Source organism: Apteryx mantelli, unplaced genomic scaffold, assembly GCF_036417845.1.
Source record: "Apteryx mantelli isolate bAptMan1 unplaced genomic scaffold, bAptMan1.hap1 HAP1_SCAFFOLD_20, whole genome shotgun sequence".
Lineage (NCBI taxonomy): Eukaryota > Metazoa > Chordata > Aves > Apterygiformes > Apterygidae > Apteryx > Apteryx mantelli.
Genome location: NW_027118553.1, coordinates 808,753 through 821,988, shown reverse-complemented (window position 1 = coordinate 821,988; position 13,236 = coordinate 808,753).

The window sequence follows — 13,236 nt, the reverse complement described above, 5'->3', positions numbered from 1 at the left end:
AGGATGCATTTCTCTGTGTGTCTGATCAGTTCATCAGCACTCAGGCAGTTCTGGTCCCCCTCCACCTACCTCACTTGAGTCAATGAATCCTATGCGATTAAAGAAGTGAAAAGGTGCCGGTGTGCATCTTTCTTCAGGGGAGGTGGTGCTAGCAAACAGAGCGGACAGGTCCAGGGTAGGAGCTGCCAACTTCTCCAGAGCACCTATTCCTGCAGGCTCCAGGGGAGACCTTTGCCTGTAGCCTGGCTCTCCTGCTGTTTGGCTACACAAACCCATATAGTTTTTGTTTTTATTTTGTTTTTTTTTAGCTTAAAGAATGGACAACACATTTCCTTGGTTTTGAGTCACTTAAGGAATACTGTGTTTTAAGTTAACATGACTAAGAATCTGTGGATCTTTCTGGTGGAGTCTCAGTCCTTCCTTTGATCCATAATAACAATGTACTGTATTGGAACTCCAGTACTGAGTTTCAGCTTCATGCTTACTTCTTCCATGTATTGATATAACCTTCCCTTCCCGACCAGCTTTTTTCTCCTCTCTCCTCTCCCACCCCTAACTCTTAAAACAGCCAAGACTGTTTCCAAAGACCCAGCAGTTTGCATCTAAGGGACACAGACATTTACCTGTTGCAGTTAAGGAATGTTTCCTCTTGTCTAGTAGCATTTGATGAGACAATTCATCTTCAGAACCCTGAAGGTAATTTCTCATCATCATCATTATACATTGCATCCTCTGTTAAAATGTAATTAATACCACCTGAAAGACAAGAGATGTTGGTTAACTTCCCTGAATAGTCCGTATCCCTCACTTGCACTAGTACAGCTTCCAAATTAGAGCTAAAGTATATTCATTTGTATTTTGTGATTTAATGGGAACACGCTATATTCTTAAGTCTTCCTCCTACCACACAGCACAGGAGATGGTGCAAGTCTCTGCAAAGCTCTCCTGAATATCCTGATTTGGCTAAATGTCTTTCTCCAGTGGTGAAAACATCTATTCTCCCAATAAAAAAAATAGATGATGATCAGGAATGCCTTCTGTAGTTCCTAGACACATAAAGAATATGTATATATATATATATACACATACACACACACATATATGTGACATATATATTTGATATCTACATATATCTGTGATATGTATATACATATATCCACATATAGCTGTGTAGGTGTGTATATATGTGCGTGTATTGATTTTATATATATATATATATATATATATACACACATATATATATATATATATTTCATGACAGAGCACTTGTGTAGAACAACAGACTTCCCACACAATTGCAGGAACTGTGGTTTTGAAGCTCTGTGCTGTTTGTGGTTCATTTCTACCAGCTGATAAGTGTTTCTTTCTAAATGCAACAGCAGCCTCTTTCTTCCAGTGTCCAAAAAGTCCCAAAGAAGCCACCCAAACCCCTGCTTGCATGAACTCGGTGATGAGTCTATTCCATGCACTCCAGGCACCCTGCTGGATCCACGGCAGCAGGAGCCCAGCACAAGCCCCCTGCTCAGCTCAGCCTGGGGGCAGCTCAGGCCTCCCTGGAGAGCCCCAGCGCAGCAGGGAACAGCCCTGCAAGGCCAGCGCGTTTCTGGCCTGTCGGCTTCAGAGACGGAAGTGTCCTCACCAGCCATTTCACAGCCCTGTTGCTGCTGCTCAGCTGCTCAGACTGAAGTGACCTCACAGCTGCTTTGCTGATGCCCTTCCTGCTGCTGGCCTATCTGGGACTCAGGCAGAAGTGACCTCACAGCCTACACTCAAGCCATGAACCTGCTTCTGGCCTACCAGCAGCAGACAGAGGTGACTTCACATGAACTGACAGCAAGCAAGGGCCTGCTGACGGCATACGATCTATAGAGAAGGACGTGAGCTCACTCTCAGCATCACAGCCATGTCCCACTTTTGGAGTATCAGGTACTGAAGCAGCAGTGAGCTTGTGAGGTCACTGATGCCTGAAGAAATGATAGGCCACTGACAGGCACAGGGTCAGCAAAGTGCCTGTGATGTCATTTCCAATATGAGAAGCTTATAGACCTACAGCAGGAACGTGGCTGTCAAATGTATTGTGAGGCGACTTCTGCCCAAGCACCTGACAGGCAAGTAGCAGGAACGTGCTTGGACCCTCCTTATCTTCCCTGACAGTCTCTCCTGAAGAACTTGTACCCTACCAGCACATCCCTCCAGTCATGTGAGCGATCGCACCACATCTAAGTCATTCCAATGATGTTTCAGTCCTGTGACAGCTTGTACATCTCCATCTGCTCCTCTCTGTGCCCCAGGCTGCAGGCATTCGCATATATTTGGGGTGCAGAGCTTCAGCAGAGAGAGCAGACTGGTCATGGTGAAACCTGTTAGCAAGAGCCAAGGACACTGTGTGTGCTATGGCCCCACTTCAGAGCAGAGCCATGCTGGCATAGATAGCAGGTGGCAATGTCATGGTGAAAGGAGGTTCCCAGTAAGAGAGCAAAGCCTGCAGTGCCCAAGGCCAGGCAGAAACAGAGCTGGGCTGTGCAGGAATGGCAGGAGAGGAATTTGCTGCTTGTGCTGATTTGTAGCACCTTGGGGCCTGTGACGGAGGTGAAGCGATCTCCAGGAAGGACAAGGTGCCACTGAAGAAGTCCCTGGGCCTGCGCAGCCTGTGATCCAGGCACCCTGTGGACATCAGGGTGGTATGACAGTCTATGGTCATATCGTCCAGGGGTGAGAAGAGGTTCAGGAGGAGGAGAGCTAGAAGGGTTTGAGAGTGCAGAGAGTGGAGCAGAGTCCTTGGTGTGATGTGCCTCCCATTTATGCAGCATGCTTGAATGCAGATGGAATGGACTTCCCCGAAAGGCAGAGGTGGGATTCAATTATCTGGGCACAGATAGGAAAACTGATATTCCCTGGCATGTTTGCCCAGCACCCACTCCAAAAGGGCATGGTTTTCCTGTACGTCCCACATGGTTGCGCTAGGAAAAACGTGCATCTGCATGGACCTGCCAGACTGTTTTTATGTTGTTATATGAAGTGTCTGCACTGAATTGTTTTAGCAGTTTGCACTGCAGGGATCTCCATGTGTCCCACCTTCATAATCAGTGGAGCTCTAGTAGTAGCAGAAGGCATCTAGTGTCATTTTGGATGGCCAAGGAAGTTCCCCACCTGGCCCACCTCATGCTCTAGAAGCACGGGGGTCTCATGCTTGCTGCATGAGAGCAAGCAGACACTGGCACATGCCTTGGACCACCTCTCTCTCTTTAAATGTCACCAGGTGTCACCAGGCAACTGACTCCCACCCTCCATCTCAGGGGATTACAGTGGGAGCTTACACAGAGCTCCCATGCACACACCTCTGTTGTGCTCACTTCAGCTTGGGCAAGGGGAATCCCACCTCCTGTGTGTTTGTGGAGTTCATGGGAGGGATCTGAATCCCACTCCAGCAGGCATGTGATGCCCAGAGTGACTCACCTGAATCAAAACATGAATCACGAGTAAATGAACTCCCTTCTTGTCCCCGTCTAGGTGTCCTGCCTAGTTCAGAGGTGGGCATATGGCCTTCCAGAGTGGGACGTTTCCACCTCTTGCAGATAACCATTCTCTGATGAGATTAATTGTAGTGCTGGAATCAGTCCTCCTTCAGTGCTCAGAGAGGGACCACTGGTGATTATTTTAGTCTCTTTCAATCAGCATTTCGCAGGAGGAGGGAGCACAAGGGATAGAAAAGTTCACGCCTTCAGCTGGGTCTCTGTTCCTGAACTGGGCCAGGCTCCTGGGACAGAGGAAGCTCCTGGCAACCTGGTAGCACTGCCCAGAGACAGCTGTGGGCAGGAGCAGCTCCTCTGCAAACATCAGCAGGGCTTTCGGCACTGCCTGCTGCTGCCGACATGAGATGAGAGAAGACAGCGAGAAGTGAAAGGCAGTGTGGAGGGGGAGGAGAGGGGAGAGCTCACTGTGGGAGGAATCTTCACAGCTCTTGACACGGTAAGTCTCTGGCTGCAAGGCAATGCTACTGAGGTTCCTGGAGGGGTCTTCTGAACCCAGCCCATCCCATGACTGTATTCTTAAGGATCACTCTCCTGACTTCTCTTGTGCCGAGGAGGAGAAGATGCTTCAGAGGAAGATTCCTGCTACACCATCACAGGGACAGGGCATGCTGCTACCTTATCCCAGGGACGGCTTCTGGGGTTGTGAAGCCAGGGAATGCACCCAGGTCTGCCCAGAGCTGTAATTCAGAACAGTGTCCCTGCGGCCAAGGGTGCTGTGTGCCTGAGGCAATGACTCTGCCACTTACGAGGGTCAGCCCTCAGCCTGCCCGGGGAACTCCCCACAGCACTGTGGGGAGAAGCTCTGGGTGAGAGGAGAGACCCCCAGCAGGGCAGGTTCATTCTCCTGCTGAGAAGGTGTTGCGTGGGTCTGGGTCACGGTTGCTCACAGCTCCAGCTCACCCTGAGCACATTCCTGAGGGGACTTTTCAAGAGGGAGCTCAGGGCAAGGGCCCCTTGAAGTGGAAGGAGCTTTCCTTTTAGGCTAAGTGCTTCCAGTTCCCTAATTTTTGCAGGGAGACAAAAGGAAAGAGTTTTCTGGTCGGACCAAGAACTGGGACACCTAAACCTTCACTCTCAAAGATCAATAGGTCTGTGAAAAACCTCAGCAAGCACCTTCATCCTCACCCAGCCTACAAACAGCATCAGCATCACCTTTATGGCATTATCAGCGTTTATGTGACCTGCTCCTTGGGACTTTTGAGCACAGCAATGCCCCTGGCCAGTGCCCTGTCCTGGGAGGATTCTGTAAGGCAGAACTGAGCACACACAGGGCAGGATGGGACTTGTGACAGAGAAAGAGCTGCCGGCAGGGACAGCTCCAGGCAGCAGAGATGGGCGGGGAAGCCCAGCAGAGCCTCTATCTCAAAAGGCATGGAGCCAAGGGCTTGAGCCACCTCCTCTGCAGCCAGACCTGTGGCAGAGGAGAGGGGCATCTCTCCTGCCATGGGCCCATTTCATGCTGCCCGACAAAGGGGCTGAGAGCAACTGCCCTGCGATGTCCCCGTCTGCAAGGTGACATGCCCAGCTGGGCAAGGGGAAGGCTTTCCCGAGTGCCCGTCTGCCTCTCTCTCCTTGCCTCCCTTGGCTTCAGGATCATGGCGTTGCTCCTTGCTTCCCTCCTGTCCAGGATGCTCCCCTTCCTCTCTCGGGCCATCTGGGGTTGGGGGGGGTTTCAGCTGCAGTTCCGACACTGACACTGGGAGTTGTGCAAGAGAGGGGTCTGCACGGGAGTGAGCTGTCCCCAGCCACCTGGAAACCTGTGTGGTTCCAGGAAACGCACCCTGTGGGGCTGGGAAATGAGCTGATCTTACCATGCTCTTCATCACTGTCTCCATATCTGGCCTGAGGGAGAAGAAATTGGAAATCTTCCCTTAAAACCTGAAGTCCTCCACTCTCACCTCAGTCCAGTTTCTTTCTGAGAGGAACGTCTGAGTGTGATTGTCCTTTGGTTGAGAGAGGGGCAATCAAAGGTCAGTGAGGGGCAAGACTCATTGACAGACCAGATCCCGTGACTCTGTACAAAGTCACAGCAAGCCCTTTTTTCCCCTTGGGATGCACAAGTGCTCATGCTGAGAGCAATTGAAATGCCAAAGATTCCTACCCTGTCCAAGAATGCTCCCACGGTGAGATGGAGGCATCTAAAAACAAAATCAATCTATGACCAGATCTCTGCTGAAGGTCATTTTTTGTAAAAAATAGGTGTCTAAAAGTGGAACAGCCCTTTCACATATGGAGTGGACATGATCTGCTGCAGAATGTGTGCATCAGAGCTAGTCACTTCCCGCTCCCACTGCAGCACCTGGAGATAGAGCACAGATGGTGAATTGATGTGAGGAGAGGGTCTATCTCATTGGGACAGAGACATCTAGAAAGGGTCAGGTCAGCCCCTGCCTTCACTTGACTGTTTCTCTGCCTTGCTCGAGCGGGATCTGGCGTGACTGATGCAGATACAGACACCTCTGTTCAAGAGGGCAAGGCTGGGAGAGATGACTCCCTCTCAAGGCTCTTCTCTTTCAGAGAGAGAGCTGGCATGAGGACTGTATTCATCTCTCATTCTGCTAAACAGAGACTATTCCCACTGTGTCACTGGACACAAGTCCCCTTTCTGCACGTCACGGCAGCCATTTTCTGGTATCCCACCAAATACATGGGGCTGATTGACACCTCCATTTCCATCCTCTGACAGAGCAAAACTGACTCCTCTGGAGACCATGGGCAGAGGCGCCTGTGCTGCACGTCACGTTCAGTCAGCATGAAGCAGAGCTCCAGACAGAGCGCTGAATGAATGCAAAGTACAGAGAAAATGTGGGGATTTCTACTACAAATGCAATGGGTTTGGCTCGGAGAAGACTGCTGTAACTTGCCACTGTCTTTTCCCTCAAAGCCGAGAGGGAGCAAATGTCCAATGGTAGGTCCTTCACTGAGTTCCTCCTCCTGGCATTTGCAGACACGCGGGAGCTCCACTTCTTGCACTTCACACTGTTCCCGGGCATCTACCTGGCTGCCCTCCTGGGCAATGGCCTAATCATCACAGCTGTAGCCTGCGACCACCGCCTCCACACCCCCATGTACTTCTTCCTCCTCAACCTCTCCCTCCTTGACCTCAGCACCATCTCTGTCATTGTCCCCAAATCCATGGCCAATTCTCTGTGGGACACCAGGGCCATTTCCTGCTCAGGATGTGCTGCCCAGATCTTTCTGTTTCTCGTCTCATTTTCACCAGAATATGCTCTTCTCACAGTCATGGCCTATGACTGCTACGTTGCCATCCGTAGACCCCTGCACTATGGGGCCCTCATGGGCAGCAGAGCTTGTGCCAAAATGGCAGCAGCTGCCTGGGCCAGTGGTTTTCTCAATGCTGTGCTGCACACTGCTAACACATTTTCCATACCTCTCTGCCAAGGCAATGTCATCGACCAGTTCTTCTGTGAAGTTCCCCAGATCCTCAAGCTCTCCTGCTCAGACTCCTACCTCAGGGAAGTTGGGCTTATTGCGGTTACAGCCTCTTTAATGTTTGGGTGTTTTGTTTTCATTGTGTTGACCTATGTGCAGATCTTCACAGTCGTGCTGAGGATCCCCTCTGAGCATGAGGAACAAGGAGCTCCAGGAGGCAGTGAGGAAGCTGATTCAGCTGGTACTAGTTAAGCAGCAACTATCTGCCCATCTCTCCTCACAAGCAGCTCCCAGGTTATCTCAGTTTATCTCCGGTAACTCTTGTACTTTGGCCGTTGTGTCTGTGATAGCCATTTTTGCACACAGATGTTTGAATTCAACCCACCTCTCCGGAGGCACAAAGCCCATCTGTCTGACCCAGAGGCCTTCTGTAAATCTGCTGATCACTGTGTCAGCGCTGGCCTCCCAAGTAGCACCACTGTAATAAAAGGGGATCTCCTTAGTACTGTGCCTGAAGGTTGGGCTCTTCTTCCCAAGCTGGAGTCAAGAATGCACTCAGGGAATTGCCCCCGAAAAGGCCCTGTTGCCGTACCTGGGTTTTCCATGGGCTAAGGGGCATCAGCTCTGTTGGGTGATGTGTGAGGGAATGAGGGCTGGATTCAGCTGTCACTTGTGGGTGTCCAGTGGCACTGGAGAGGGTGAGTGCTCAAGATGTCTCTGCCAGGGACTGTCCCACCTATTAGAGGGCTGGTGATGGATGGCCATCCTTCTGGAAGGGAGTATGGAGCCACCAGAAGAGCACAGGGGATCTCCAGAGACAGCACATTCCTGGGATGGGCACTGAGTGGAGTGTCCCAAAACCAAGTAGAGTCACCCAAAGCAAAGGACCAAACCAAAGAATGCACCAAATCAGGGCTCTGCAATCTCAGGAGAGGCAGAGGGCTGGGTCTATGACACCCCTGAGCCATTGGAAATGCTCTGTGATTGCTCCAAGCATCCTCCACAGCCACAGACCCTGGGGAGGGGGTGCTCAGGGGCAATGATGCTGGTGCAGGTGGGCCTGCCCTGACCAGCAGGGCCAGTGCAGAGTCACCCCAGGGCCCCATAGCCCACTTGCCCTGCAGAGCAGCACCGCCAGCTTGGGGCCCTGTGGGGAGCACAGGTGCAGGAGAGGTGCAGGAAAGCCCAGCAAGGCCAGCATGGACACACAGATCTGGGGAAAGGCCCTCTGGGGAGCAGGGACGCCTCTGGAAAAGAGCAAAGGAGCAACTGTGTGCTTGTGGGGAGGAATAAATGAAAACCTGTTTCTGCGTGTGCCAACTCGGGGCAAGCTGCTCTGTCACTGGAGCTGCCTGAGGAGCCCCGGGGCCAGGACTCTTGTGCTGTGCTGGGGAGAGGGGCTGCCCAGAGGGGCTGCAGGCAGCCAGGGTTAAGGATCTCCTGGTTGTGAGAGCAGTGGAGACATGGAGTGAGCGGCCTCCATTTCCTTGTGCCATTGCTGGCCCCCAGCCCGCTGGGGGCTGATGGGGAGGCTGACAGCCCTCTCTGCCCCCCACGACCTGCTGTGCCCTTCAGAGGGGCTGGGGCTGTTTGGTTATGCCCAGAGCTCTGCAGTCCCCTGCGGTGGGCACTGCTGCGGGGCCACCGCCAGCCTGGGCTGCTCTTCTGGGTGAGCTAGGGAGAGGGCAGGGGAGCTGGGGGGAGCTGGGGAGAGGCTGGGCTGAGCTGGAAAGGACCCAGGAGAGGAAAAATGCCAGCAGGCAGCTCCTGTGTGTGAACCGCAGTGTGGGAGCACATGGCCGTGTGCTTGCAGGGCAAATGCAGGTCTCCTGGGAAAGGTACCAGGACATGGCGGGTGCAGAAGTGAAGAGCCCAGGTTGTTCCCTGTGTTGCATGGAGACATTGGGGAAACTGCCCCATGGCCATCATTCCAGACCAGCTCCTCACCTCACCCCTTTCCAGCACTGCCTGCTCACCCCAGCTGTGGGGTGCTCCATGGCCAGCTCTGTCCTCCTGCAGGTCTCCGTATCTGGACACAGGAGAAAAGGCCAGCCTTGCACAGCCTCTCTTCTGCACGACACCCCAGCACATCCCAGAGCATGGCTGTCTGCTAACACTGCCGGAGCTGGGAGGCCTCAGGCAGAGCTTCCCCTGGAAAGTTGAGGCAAAGAAGATATTTAACACCCCAGCCCTTTTCATGTCCAAGGTCTGTGGTTCCAGCTCCAGCTGAGCTCTGGCTTTCCTCACTCCATCCCTGCGTGCACAGACAAGGTCTCAGTGCTCCCCCTGTGCAGTCCGTCCCCCTTCCACCCTTGTGCACTTTCCGCCTGGCACCCTGAGTGCTGGTGGTGCTGCCAGGGCAGAGGTGGAGGATCCCCCGGGGAACCTCTTCCGGGAACTCCCCAGGGAAAAGTGTGCCCAGAGCCAGACTCAGCCCCAGACCCAGCGTGGCAGAGGGGAGCTGCCCTCTCCCCACCCACTCTGGCAGTGCCAGCCCCACCTCAGCCCTCTCCTGAAAGGCTCCAACAGAGCCCTCGAGGGAGCTGGAGCTGCCTCCCCTAACTGTGTATCATAAAACCTGACCCAAGTGGCTGCCCTCACTTTTCCATCCAGCTAAGACTCTGCGTGCAGTGCTAGCTGAGTAGGGGTCCAAAGCTGAAGCTCTCCTCACACCTTTACATTGGCTGTCAGGCAAGCGTTGCTGTGGATGTATGGTCATCTTTTGCACCTAAAACCTTCTCTGGGTGCTGCTCGGGTCCCAGCATCCCTTTCTAAGGCTTTCTTGACTGTAGTTTGGAGGCAGGTCTGAGGTAGAGATGGGGAGTCAGGTCAGCAGGATGGGGACAGGGACAGGTCCGGATGTGGGAGGTGCAGGGCCAGGCACAGGCATGTCCACAGCATAACTCAGGCAAGTGAATTCTGTGATTCTTCCCTGAGGGTGCAGCAATCACTCTCCAGTGCCCCTTCCCTGCACCTCCTGGCTCCCCACTGCCTTTCCTGAGACTGCAGAGCCCTCATTTCCCCATGCGTACCTGCAATTAGTGCTCTACCTTCTGGTGACTCCACCGTGGACCGTCCCTCACTTTGTGAGGCTCCACTCACTGCCCACACCAGGCACACGCTGTCCCTGGAAATCCCCTGAGCCCTCCTGGGGGTTCTGATTCCCCTCCAGAAGCATGGGCATCTCTCATCACCACTGTCACCTGTGGGACAGCCGCAGGCAGGAAATTCAGCTGCAGCATTCACCAGCTCCACTGGCACTGGTCACCAACAGATGAATCCCGGATCCAGCCCTCAGTCCCTAACACATCACATGGAGACTCTGAGCTTGTCCCCCGCATCCCATGAAGGTCACAAGCAGAGCAGCAGGCCCTTTTATGGTGCAATGTCTTTGGGCGTATTTTTGACTGCAGCTTCTGAAGAAAGGCCAGACTTCAGGCCCGTGATGGAGGGGATCCCCTTTTATTATAGCAATGTTCCTGTGCAGGCCAAGTCTGGCCTAAATGCACCCAATGCCTGGTCCTGCCTGAACTCACAGGAATGCACAGGGAAGCACAAACCTTACACCAGCACATTACAAGAGCACTGAGGCCATACACACACATCAGAGCAAGGCAGGACAGTGTGGAAATGAAGAGAAAAGCCCTGAAAAGAGAAAGTTCTGCTGCTGTTGGTGGACATGTCTCCAAGAAAGCTGCAGCCCTTAAGTGAAGGCTGCAGTGAGGAAATGCCTGCTGTGGCAGTGGGGGAACGGTCCTGAGGAGCAGAGGGTCTGTCCCCACAGACTTCGTCCAGACTCTCCTCCTTTCCACTCTTGCTCTGCTTGGGGTGTTGGAACGCTGTAGAGGGAAGGGACGAGCCCATGGTGACAGCTGGCTGCCACCCTCACAGGAGAGGGGTGTGACATCATACCCTGACTGTGGCCACAGGAGCTGAGCTCTCTTAAGGGACACGGGACCCATGGTCTGGCCATGCCTGTGCTTGTCAGCCTGACTCTGTGCCCCTGAGCTCCCTTGGTGTCAGCACCAAAAGAGACGCTGCAAAGGGAAACTCTCCTCATTGCACTGAAGGCATCCAAGGAGCTCAGATGGGCAGGCTCGGAGGTTCTCCCATCTCTGCTGATGAAGGGGGAAGCCTGGCTTCCTGCTTCAGCACAGTCTATTGATCAGATTCAAATGAGAGATTCCTGAGCACAAGTGGCACAGAGCAAAATATATATATTTTTTTCTTTTAGGAGAATTCAATAGAGAAAAGTAAGTAAAAGGATAGACAAGAGCAACACATCGCTATGTTGCCAAATACCCTGGGAATGAGGAGCAGGTGCACATGGGAGAGTTATTGGTGCTGACATTGCACCTACTGAACCAGTTTCCTCAGTGCATCCTTGAGCTCCTTGTTCCTCATGCTGTAGATGAGAGGGTTCACTGCTGGAGGCACCACTGCGTACAGAACAGCCAGCACCAGATCCAGAGCTGGGCAGGAGAGGGAGGGGGACTTCAGGTAGGCAAACGCATCAGTGTGGAGAAAGAGGGAGACCATGGCCAGGTGAGGCAGGCACATGGAAAAGGCTTTGTGCCTGCCCTGCTCAGAGGGGATCCTCAGCACGGCAGTGAAGATCTGCATGTAGGACAGCACAATGAAAATGAAACACCCAAACCCTAAAGAAACACTAATTACAACTGCCCAAAACACCCTGAGGTAGGAGTCTGAGCAGGAGAGCCTGAGGATCTGGGGAACTTCAAAGAAGAACTGCTCCACAACACTGCCTTGGCAGAGAGGTACTAAAATGTTTTAGCAGTGTGCAGCACAGCATTGAGGAAACCACTGGCCCAGGCAGCTGCTGTCATTTTGGCACAAGCTCTGCTGCCCATGATGGTCCTGTAGTGCAGGGGCTTGCAGATGGCCACAAGGCAGTCGTAGGCCATGACAGTGAGAAGAAAATACTCAGCCAAAGTGAAAAAGACAATGAGAAAGATCTGGGCAGCACATCCTGAGTAGGAAATGGCCCTGGTGTCCCACAGGGAATTGGCCATGGATTTGGGGACAGTGGTGGAGATGGTGCCAAGGTCGAGGAGGGAGAGGTTGAGGAGGAAGAAGTACATGGGGGTGTGGAGGCAGTGGTCGCAGGCTATGGCTGTGATGATGAGGCCGTTGCCCAGGAGGGCAGCCAGGTAGATGCCCAGGAAGAGCGCGAAGTGCAAGAGCTGCAGCTCCCCCATGTCCACAAATGCCAGGAGGAGGAACTCGTTGAGGGAGCTGCTGTTGGACATTTGCTCCTTTGGGGCACAGGGGGACTATCCAAGGAAGAAGAGACATTGACAAGTTAGGGCAGACTTCTCTGAGCAAAAATTCCTCATAAAACCCTCCCAAATACATACACATTACCTCTCCCCATCTCAGCAGCACCATCATTGAGCTCTGTCACTTGAGCTCTAGTTTGTGCTGGCTGAGTCTGACGTGAGGAGCAGCGATCTCTGCCTGTGGGGTCCAGAGGACTCAGCCCTGACCTACAGCACTGCCGACATGGGAACAGGGGTGATTAAACTGTTATATTCCCAGTTCCAGTCAGAGTTAATCCACTCATAACGTTGAAGGGATTTTCAGCACCTTCCCTCCCAGTTCCACATAATGTGGGTTCATCAATGGTTTTAAGGCTATTTTGCTTTCCTTTAGCTGACCCTGTCACACCTGAAGAGGATTCTTGGAAGTAGAAATCCTCAGCATTGCTGCTGCACTCAGAGTGAGCAGCTGTGATTCTGGAGAGGCAAAAGGATTCACTCTGGCTTTAGTGCAGCTTTAGTGCAGAGGGAGCAGAGCTGGCCTGTCCAGCTGCCTTGTTCCCAGCTGCCCTGTGCTCTCACCTCAGAGGTGGGGGACAGTTGCACTCGTGTTACCCAAAAAAGAAACAACACCGCGGAGAGCAAAGGAATGCACTTGCAAAGTGCCCATCAGCACTCTTTCTGAGGGAATGTGAGGCAGGTCTCAGCCCTCCCCTTCTAGCCAGCAACACATCACGATCCTTCCAGCTGCCCACATCCAGCCACCCAGCAGCATGTCTCAGTGTGGCCTCAGTATCTAGGTGGCTTCTCCCTGGGGCACCTAGATAACATGCAGCTGCAATGGGAGAGCTGTGTCCTTGTGGAGGGCAGCTTGCAGCCCACCCAGACACCCCAGGGAAATGGCGGAATGTCCTAAGGATGGGGTGTCCTGACCAGAGAGCTGGCTCATTCCTAGACCTCCACACTGCTTTCCCCAGACACCCACAGGTTAGAGGGGCACTTGGGAACCTCACTGTCAAGGACACGTCTGC